Raw genomic sequence first — 10573 nt, forward strand, 5'->3', positions numbered from 1 at the left:
GCCCGGGTTCATAAACACTGGGGTTATTCAGTCCGCCCCAGAGGTGACAGCGAAGGCCTCCGCCGCCCTCCGCGCCCGCGCCCCGCGGCGCGGCCCCCGGGCTCGCCGGCGTGCCGAGCGGGATTTGCGCCCCGGCTGGAAGCCCGGCAGCGGCGGGTGGCTCGTCGGGGTGCATACATATGAAATGAGAGCCTGCAACATCAAAGCAGCAGCAGAGCGAGGGCAGGGAGGGGCTCTCGGTGCGTACACGTGTGTACCTTTCCAGAGAAAAGCCCCTAATTTTTCAAATCGGACCGACCCCCCCCAGCCCCTTCACTCGTATGGCAGACACGCGGAGAGATTCTTTAGTCCTGTACTTGACACTTCACAGTGTTTTTAGCAATTAAGGCGAGAGGGGGGTGGGTATAAAGATAAGCCACTTTTTCGCCCTGCAAGTGTGAAAGATAAGATAACAGTAAGCTGGGGCAAAACGTCTGCTTACAACCTCCCCCCAGCGATTCTGATCGGTCACCTCTTATCGCAGAAAATGTTCATTTCGAAAGCAGCTTCAAAAATCCAAGGGAAAATAAAAGTATTTTCCGTTCAGAAGTGCCATTTAAAACCCCGTCCTCACTTCATCTCTCTACATCGTCGTTCCCCCGCGTCCCCCCCCCACCCCTCCCCGCCATCACGGCACCCAAACAAGGGCAGCAGCCGCTTCATAGAGCGCCTCTCGGAAGCCAAATCACGCAGGTAATCAGAGGACCGAAACCTGTCAGGCGCCGAGATTAGCGGCTCCCCGCCGCTCCCCGCCGCTCCCCGGCCGTGCCCGCTCGCCGTCCCCGTCGCAGGCGGGGGACCCGGCCCCTCGCTGGCCGTAGAGAGGGCAGAGACCTGCGGTAGGGAAAGCCCCACGCCGGCCCCACAAGCCGCGGCGGGTGAAGCAAAGCGAGAGCCAGGCTGCCTTTCCCAGTTCGTTTCGCTGCAGCACCCCCGACGGCGACACTCCCCCAGCCCGGCCTGTCCCCAGCCAAGCTGCAGGATCCGCTGTGGGCGGCGGTGCTCGGCGTCGAGTCGGTTCTGATTCTGAGCCGCTCAGCCGCCCCCGCTCCCCGCTGCCCGGCAGGCACAGGCGGAGGCCGTGTGCGGGCAGGGCGCCCGGTGCACACGGCGGTGGCCCTGCCCTCTGCGGCACCGGGCAAGGCCCCGCCGCGCCCGCCCCGAGGCCCGCGGGCAGGATGCGGGCGCTGTTCCGGCCCGGCACGGCGCGCCTGCCACGGCCACGGCCGGGGTTCCGCGCTGCTTCCCAGTCCCCCGGGGCCTCCCCCTGGGCCCGGAGTTTCCCCCTCCCGTCCTTGAGCCGTCGGCACCTGCGATAAAACGAGATACCGAGTAGAAAAGGCTTCCCGACACCTTCCCGAGGGCAAGGCGCGGCAGCTCCGTGTCCTCGCTGCCCTGGGAAACCTCCACACGGGCCTCCACGCGAGGCAGCGGAGTGTGTGTGGCGTGGGGGTGTGCACGTCCCCTTGTCCCCCGGCAAAGACACATCGAGGGCACCACACAGGAAACGTGATAGCAGCGACCCTGCGCTGCCCCAACGTGCTCAGGGCCGGAGCGGAGCCGGGGTGGCTCGGCGGGGAGCCAAGACGGTGGGGGGGCTTCCCTGGCTCGCCGCACCCCCGTCTCCTCCTGCCGCCCTTCTCAGAAACCCGTCGGTGCCGTGCTCTCGAAGTGAGTGGGTCAGCAGCTGATGACAAGGGGAAAAAAGAAGAGAGCGAGCGAGAGAGCGAAAAAAAAAACTCCCTCCCAAACCCTAGCCTGGCGCGATTACTCATCCCCAGAGTTCCCCTAAGTCAGAGAAACTTGGCGAAGTCCCAAGGCCGAGCCGTTAACACGGTCTGAGGCTCCCCGGGCACCTTCCGCCGCTGGGCCGGGGCCGAGGGGGCCGGGGCTGAGGGGGCCGGGGGCCAAGGCCATCGGGGAATGCACGTCCCCATCCTCGGCGCTGTTCGCGCTCGAGTTATTGTGGAGCGTTTTATCTTCACAGTCACATCGGCAGCTAACGAAGCTCGGCGGCTGCAGCCCACACGACTTTGGTTCTCTGCATTTATCCTTCAATAAAAGCCGATTCCTTTATTAGAAACAGGAGACGTGTCTCCTACCGCCCCTATCAAATCCCAACTGGCAAGGCGCAGCCGACACCTCCCCCTCAGCCCCCCCTGCCCGAGAGGGGCAGGCCGCACCACCCCATGGCCTACGTCCCCCTCCCGCCGGACCCCCCACCGCGAGCATCCCGCACTCCCCCGCTTCAGCCCCCCCACGAACAGGGGCAGCCCTCATCCCCTTCCACCGGGGCGGCCAACGCCCCCTCCCCGTGATCCCTCCCGGGCAGGAGCAGCCGAGGCCAGCCGGCCCCTCCCGCCCCAAACAGCCCGCGCTGGCACGGGCAGCCGCCACCCCTCCCCTGCCAAATCAATCGCCCCCACCAGGCGCACCCACACGACTTTCGTTCCCCTGCATTTATCGTTCAATAAAAGTCGTTTCCTTTATTAGAAACAGAGGAGACGCTTCTCCCACCGCCCTCACCTCATGCCCCCTCCGCGGGCGCAGCCGGCGGCCCCCCTACCACGTCGCCCCCCGCCGAGCGCGGACCGCCCCACCCCCCCTCGCTCCCACCACCGCCGCCCCCTAAAAATAACAATAACAGTAATAACAATAATAACAGCCGTCGTCCCCAGCAGTCAGCACCCCCTCCACCGAGCTCAGCCCCCCCCTCCCCTTCCCTCTCAAATCCCCTATCGCTAGGCTCAGCCAACCGCGCCCCCCCCCCGCCCGCCTTTCCCCAGGCGCAGCCAACGACCCATCAAATCCCCTGGCCAGGCATGGCTCGGCCCCCGCCCGCCTCGCAGCCCCCCCGGGCACCGAGCAGGTCTGCGCGGCGGATGCTTGTGTGCGACTCCGATCGGAGCTGCCGCTCCATCGCTACCGGGCGGGGAACGTTTCCCCGGGCGCCGCCGGGAGAGCCGGCGCTCGGAGGATGCCAGCCCGCTTTGCCGTGCCGTGCCCCGCCGTGCTGTGCCGTGCCCCTCCTCCGCGGCGCGGAGCGCCCGGCGGAGATCTCCCCGCTGAGGAGGGGCCGGGAGGGAGCGCACTCTGTATCGCATTAAATTAATCGCTCGGCTCCGGAGGAGGCAGGTGATTCTGCCAAACACAATGAGGGGTTTGAGCGCTGCGGAATAAAGCGCTGTTCATGGGGCCGTGGGCGGCGGTGCCCGGCTCCACCGCGGGATCGCCGGCTCCCGGGCGATCTCGCCGCTGCTCCCCGCCGCCGGCCCCAGTGTGGGGAGCTCCAGCTCGGCGCACCCCACCCTCACCCTCGGGATGGATAAAGGGAGGGCGCGGAGGGGAAACGAGCAGCCGCCCTGGCAGCGGGGGAGCAGCAGCCCCTGGGGACGGGAGACGGGGGGTACGGGGGTTTGTAGCTAGCTTTCCACACCCTCCCCCCGCTGTGCGTCCCCTCGGGGGCGGCCCTTTGAGACTGAAGGGAGGGGGGGCCAGGCAGAATCAGCCTCCCGAGAGGAAGCAGGGGCCGAGTGACGGGGACCGAGCAGCTCGCCGTACAGGGCGCCGGAGAGCGCGGGGCCCCTGGGCGGCCTCCGGGCGGACGGTGCCGGGCGGGCGGCGCTGCCAGGGTTCAGGCGGTGGCAGGCGTTGTTTTCCTCGGAGAGCGGAGGAGGAGGAGGAAATCTCCGGGTTTTTAATGAGGGGGTGCAGAAGGGCTGAGCGCTGGGATTACACGGCGCGGAGACAGAGCTGCGGGCTAGTGTGTGCGCGCAGGGCTGGTAGTCTCCGCCCGTCTGCCTGCTAATCGCACGTTTTCCGCTGTTAAAAAGAAACCGAGACACTGTGGCCGAGCCCAGCGCTGTCTCTGTGACTGTGACATGAAAAGATGGCGCTCTCTCCCCTCCCCCAGCCTCCCTCTCGGTTTACACTTCCTCCCCAACAGCTTTTGCCTTCCAGTTTTTTAAAGCCCTCTTTGCTCCTTCCTTCCCCCCCTCTCCCCCGGCCGGATACCACCAGCTTCCCAGCCGGTCGGTGGGTCTCTCTGTTGCGACCAATTTTTTTTCCTTTTTTCTTTACCTCGCTATTTTCGCCTCTCCCTTTTCTCGGAAACCTCGATCTCTTTATGTCTCGCTCTTTTGTGAACTTCAGCGGCAGTTTGCAGGAGGCGGGGGGGAGGGGGGGAGGGAAAAGCGGGGAGGGGGCTACCCCGTCGCTTCTGCCCCCCCATCCATGTCCTCCCTCTCCCCAGGGGCAGCGGGGGCAAGAAAGTGAGCCGGATCTAGGTGTGTGCGTGTCGGGGCGGGCAGCTGGGAGGCTCAGGGAGGTGCCTGCCCGCGCCGGCGACCTGGTCGCGCTGCGGTTGCCCTGGTCGCCACAGGAGCGCTCGCCGTGGGGGCGAGCCGCGCTGAAGCGATGCAGCGGGAGGCATCTCCGTCGGAGGAGTTTACCTGTCTAGAAACCTGCGCGCACCAAGGTGGTCCCGGCTCCCGGAGAGGGTCCACGGAACTGGCCGCGGCCCCGCTCCGAGGCAGGAGGGCTACTCCGCCGCCTTCCACATCACTTCTTGCGTTCATCAGCAGACCACTCCTAAGTGCTAAGGGGTTTTTTTCTTTTTTTTTTTCCCTAAGCCTGCAAATTAAATTCAGCGCCGCTCTCCTATTTTAGTGTCTGTTATGTTAATTGCACTTAGCGCTGGGGCGCTGCTCGCCAGAGATGTATGAAGGCCTCGGAGATTAACCGCAGGCTCTTTCTCGGACTTTTCTGAGGCAGCAGCAAGTTCCATGGGGCTAATAGGGAGTCTTCAAAATCCTATGTGCTCTCGGGGCGTGCCGCTGCTGGCCGGCACCTCTAAACTCGAGGCCAGCGACTCTCGGCTGGCAGGTCAGGCTGCCAGCAGCTCCCTGTGCGCCCGCAGATCTATTTGCGTAAGGATTTGCATTGCGGGACGACAGGTATTTTTCCTTCCCGTGGATGGTAAAAATGCAAAATTAGCGTGACTGTTTCTAGGCAGAGAAGCCACGACTACGTGATCTCGCTGAACCTGTCGGTTGTGCTCTCTGGAGCAGCAGGGAAACCGGACACCTTTATCAGTGACCCCCGGAGCCGTTCTCCCGGGAGTTTGCTGTATTTATCGCCATCTAACCCTGGGCAACCCGCAAGTGCCGTGTCACGGCCCTCTGCCCTGCCCGGGGATGTCCGTGTGGCCGGCTGTGCCCCGCGGTGGTACCCAGCCACTCCGGGAAGGAGCAGGCATGTGTGGCCTTTCCAGGCATGTCCCTTCTCCGGCATCTACTTCATCTATTCGTTATCAGGGGACAGCGTGTGGAGTGACTGAGCCTAATAAGTTGTCCACTTGTTCATTTCAGGAGCATTGATTTCTGGTTCCAAGGCACTCTGTTCTAGCTCTGGCTACAGCTGCGGGGCATTTCGCAGCTGGTCTTTCGCCTAGACAAATATCAGCGAGAATGTGAGCGTTATTAGCCACATAAATAAATCATTAACGTGCACACAAATGTTATTTTAGCATAACTTCCAGGGAGAAAATATCCCGGCGGGGCAAGGCGGCGAGGCGTGCTACGCTGGACCGGCCTCGTCGCGGGCTGCCCGGCAGCGGCGGGCGGGGGTCGGCGCCCCCCCGACACGGAGAGGCACGGCTCTCCGGCTCCCGATTGAACATTAACAGGGCCGGCCGGCGTGGCACGGCCGCAGGGCCTTGCTTCGCAGACCTTTGTCTGCTCTCCCGAGGCCGGGCGAGGACGCTGGGCGCTTTACTCCCCAAACGCGACGGCACTAATGAGATTACCGCCCGGCTGGGGCTGGGAAGCGCCGAGGCGGCGGGCAGAGCCCGGCCCGGCCCGGCCGGGCCGCTGCGCCTCGTTAGCGCGGAGCCCAAGGCTGGAACGATATTTGCTTTTGGCCTCCCGCGAAGGGCCGGCGGCTCCCCCCGTGCCCCGGCGGCGGCGAGCGGGGAGCGGCAGCCGCCGCCGCCCGGGCCGCGCTCGCCCTGCCCCGCGGAATCCCGCGGGTGCCAGTAAAGCCCTGCCTGGGAGCCCTGCCAAGGCGGTCTCGCTTTGATATTCCGCGCCACGGCCGCTCCTCCGCTTGCTCCTAATCACGCAAATGCGAGCTTGCCCCGGCACTCTCCATAATAAACACTGAGCGCGTTTCGCTGGGCTCCCAAAGTAAATAGTGTATCGGAGAAGCGGGGCTGCGCTGGGAAGCTGAAATCTTCCACTTTTTCGCACTTAGCAACAGACTGAGGCGTCGTGCGCGCCCTCCCCGAGCCAGGCTCGGTGTGATTTACTTTCTGGTTGCAATGCAGATATTCACTTGTCAGTTCAAGGGCAGGACAGAAACTGTGCAAGCAGAGTCTTGTGAACGGAAATCTCCCATTTACGAGGTTCTGCTCCAGCACCAAAAGCCACCCTCCAGCACCTTTGTTCTGCATGCAGCTGCTTTTACACACACACACCCCCTCCGCCCTCCACCCAGCCACATCACCATCCAAGCCTTCTTCCCGCGTCTCACTCCTCAGATGGATTCTCAGTCTTTTCCCGACTGACCCTGGGGGAGGCGGCGGGGGGGAGCAAGGGGGAGGGAGCCCGGGAGAGGTTGATGATGAATGACAAGGCAAATGATAAGAGCCGAAGCGACAGCAAAAGCAAACAGAAGTGGTCTCTCGCAGGGTCCAGAGCCGTCCGCGGGCACGGGAGTTGTGCCTGTGCCATGAAGGCAGGGTTGGCCTCCGCAGGCCGCCCGGCTTCTCCGGGGCGAGATAAACACATTTCGGTCACGTGGTGAGCCTATACGGTGCCATGCTCCTATTTGCCTTCCCCGCTCGCTTTTCGCTTTTCATAATAACATGCCGTCCGCCAGCCAGCTCCGAGGCTAACCTCACCTCCCTGGAGCCCGGCCAGCCCGCCCGGGCCCAGCCGTGCAGGGAGAAGCCGCGACTCCCGTGGGGAGGTTGCACCCCGGCCTGGGGCTGGCAGCAGCCCAAGCCAGAGCTGGGGAAGCGTCCGGCTGCATCCCGGTTTGGGGCTGGAACGGGAGCTGGCTGCACGGGGGCGGGAGCAGGGGCCAGGACTGGCCACATCCCCAGGACAGGACAGGGCTCAGGAAGAGCGCGGTGTCCCCGCAGGGTGGAGTTTCGCCCGGGGACCGCAGGTGCGGGGCGTGTGCGGGTGGTGCCGGCTTCAGGGCGGGGGGAACCCGCGCATCTCCGTCAGGATCGTCCGGGCGTAGAATAGGCTCCGAAGAGAGGAGGGGGGAACGGGGCACCCGCGGCGAGACGCCAGCTTTGCCGTTTTAAAATGGCTGAAAAGGGTGTCCCCGGGCATCCCCTTCCCGGTAGCAGTAGCGGCGAACCCCGTCGCCCCGAGCACCGCGGGCGCCGGCGGCAGCCCCGGTTGGTTACGGGAACAATGAGCCACCGCGGGCGCGCCCGGTGCCTCCCCGCTGCCGGGGCCGGCCGGGGGCAGCGCCGCGGGGCCGGGGGTGCAGGCGGCGGGGGAGGCGTTCGGGGGGAGCGGGAGGCTGGAGCCGGCCAAGTGCCCCCCCCGCCCGGCGGAACGAGCGTGCCGTTTAATCCCTTTATCCCCGCTCGCTGGTGGCAGTGCGAGCCGCCGGGCCGGGAGCCACCCGCCAGCCGCCGGGGAGGCAGCGTGCTGGCTCGGCGCCGCAGATGTCGCGGGGTGGGAGCAGGGAGCCGACCCCCAGCGGCACCACCTCCACAATGGCAGCAGCCCCCGGGGACCCGGGCACCGCTTGGCCGCGCACCGGGGCGTTCGCACCCCTTCGGAGCCCCCGAGGGTTTCCTGCCGTCGGGCACCGCAGCCGTGCCCCAGCACCCACCCTGCTCGGGGCCCGGCCACCTCCGTATCTCGTGCCCGGGGCAGGCCTCTCTTCTCTCCCCGCGGGAGCACGGTCTGCAACCTCCCCTCTCCCCGGAGCCCCTGGGTGAGCGAGGAGCAGCCCCCGGTGAGGTGCCCAGGTTGCAGCCCGTGTTCCGAAATCCGGCAATTATGCAAATGCCCGGGATGCTCTCCCCTTTGATCTGAACTTCCTCGGAGTGATCCCTTCTCATTACAGGGCATGAAAATGCCTCTCGGACGTGTAAAGTGAGCTACAGAGCTCCTTTCATTCCCTTTTGTTACCCGCACCGGGCTCGTCTCTCCAGCCCCGCATTCCCCAAGCGCCGGGAAAGGGGACGGAAAGGGGCTCCCGGGGGAGGCGGCGGGACGTGGGAGCAGCCCGGGCCGCCGGTTGTCATGGCGAGGCCAAGCGTCTTCCCAAGTTATGTGCGACTAATGGGTTTGTGCCCCGCTCGGCTCCGGGTTCACCTTTCCCCCCGCTGCTCGGCTCCCCGCCGACCTCCCCGCCCGCGCCCCGGGAGGCAGCGGCGGCGGCCCCCGCCCCGGCCGAGCCGCGGAGCCTCGTCCCTCTGACTCACCGCCTGCGTACCAAACGCCGCGGGGTTAGGGGCGCGGGCGGAGGGAGGCGGCTGAGGACTCCCATCGACGGGAGCGCAGTCCTCGAGCGACTTTAAACTCCATCTTCTGCTGCGCTCCTTACCACCTCTTGTTTCAGTTTTGATGACTGAGGCTAACGAGGCACTGAATGTATCAGAGGTTTAGAATGTCTACACAACCGTGGGTATGATTTTCAAGACTCCCAAGAGCCATGGCTGGGATTTTCTGTTATCTTATTTTCTCTCTTCTCTCTCTTTTTTTTTTTTTTTCTTTTTCCTTTAAAGGGATATTAAGGAAGTTTATGCTGTCTTGAAAACTACTCCTCTGTAAGAAAAACATTCTGACCATTTGCTGGAGGCCATTTTATGAAACCTCAAAGAGGTTAATAGCTTACATAATTTCAGGAATACCAGGTCTCTCCTTAATATCTTCTCATTCTCTGCCATTTACTCAGACAAACCAGGAGCTCTGTAGGCCAAGCACTCCCGTGACAGACAATGGATTCCTACCTATCTGAGGGGCCTGCACCAGAAGACGGATGGACTTCCCTGCTCTGCTCATGCACGGTGCTGAGAGAAAGCCTGCAATGTATCTCTGAGACTAAGGGATGCACATGGAAGAGGACACGGTGTAAGGAGCCCACCCTAAGTATGGAGGTTGCATTTTTCATTTTGCTGGAATTTGCTATTTCATCTAGAGAAGCACTGGTAGATGTGGCATGAATGAAATTGTGCTGCTGCAAAACAAAGCTGAGCGAACGGGAGAAGGAGAATTATTTGAACTGTTTCTAAAATGCTGTCGTGTTTGTTAATAGCTGCTTAACTCTGGTGTCTAACAAGCTCTTGGAAAATAAGTTTATTAATAAAAAAAAGAAAAAGGCAATGCCCCTGCTTGCGTAACAATTAAATGATGACAGCTTATAATGCATTCCTTTGAGACCTCCAGTAATATCAGGGCTCAGGGGACTTGAAATACCTAATTCATAGATTTTTTAAACCAAGAACGGACTGTTATGATCAGCTGGTCTGACCTGCCACATATCATGGGCCAGTGAATTTCAGCCAGACATTCTTGTATCAGACCCATAAATTCTGCCTGAGCTTTTAACCTGGCATCCAACCTTGCTCTGAAGACTTTTAAGTAACAGGAAAAACCACTGCTTGCCTCAGTTGTTCCAGTGGTTATGTCCCCTCACTGTTTTTTTAAAAGCACCTATTTCTGCTCAGAATTCATAGAGCCTCATTTTCCAACATAGGATCTCATTATGCCTTTGTCTGCCATATTAAAGAGATCTTGACTATCAGAAATCTCCCCATAGAGACACTTAGGGCACTTAAAGACTATGATCAAACCAAGTCATAGCTTCCTCTTGGATAAATTAATAGATGGGATTTCTTTAGTCTTTAGCAATAAGATGTAATTCCCAGGCTTTGAATCACTCTTCTAGCTCTTTTCTGATCCCATATTAATTTGCCAATGCACTTTTAGCATGCAAACACCACAACAGAGCTGGACACAATGTTGCAGCAACAACCTCATTCATGCCGGAAGCACTAATGTCATCATTAAGTTTACTTGTTTAAAACCCTATGCAGGTAACTTTTGTAGATAGCCTTAGCAATACTGACTTTATTAAAACTCCATTTAGAAAGTCACCTCTCTCCATGCAGACTCGTGTTCTTCATCAAAATCACAGTGCTGAGCATCGCTTGACCAAAATCCAGAACTAGCTTAGTTTTTCTAGCTGGGGCTTTTTCAGTGCTCCACTGGCCCTACCCTTTTTTTCTTCTGTCTTTAAGGAACAACTGCTTCATATTCTCACGGTGGCACTATCCCTGGATGTACCGCAACAGAGAAGCATAGACAGAGCTTCACTACACCGTTCCCTCTTCTCCCTGTTCCTCTCTTGCTGCACCAAAGCCCTCATTAAGTTGCTCCAAGACTCAGAGTAGTTCAATCCTTTCAGTACCCCAGTGGTGGGGCTTGGTTTTGAGACACTCCTCCCCAGAGAGCTCACAGAGAGATTCCATGAGGGCTTTTTCAACCACGTGAAAGGGTCT

The sequence above is a fragment of the Coloeus monedula genome, assembly GCF_965178545.1.
Source record: "Coloeus monedula genome assembly, chromosome: 3".
Lineage (NCBI taxonomy): Eukaryota > Metazoa > Chordata > Aves > Passeriformes > Corvidae > Coloeus > Coloeus monedula.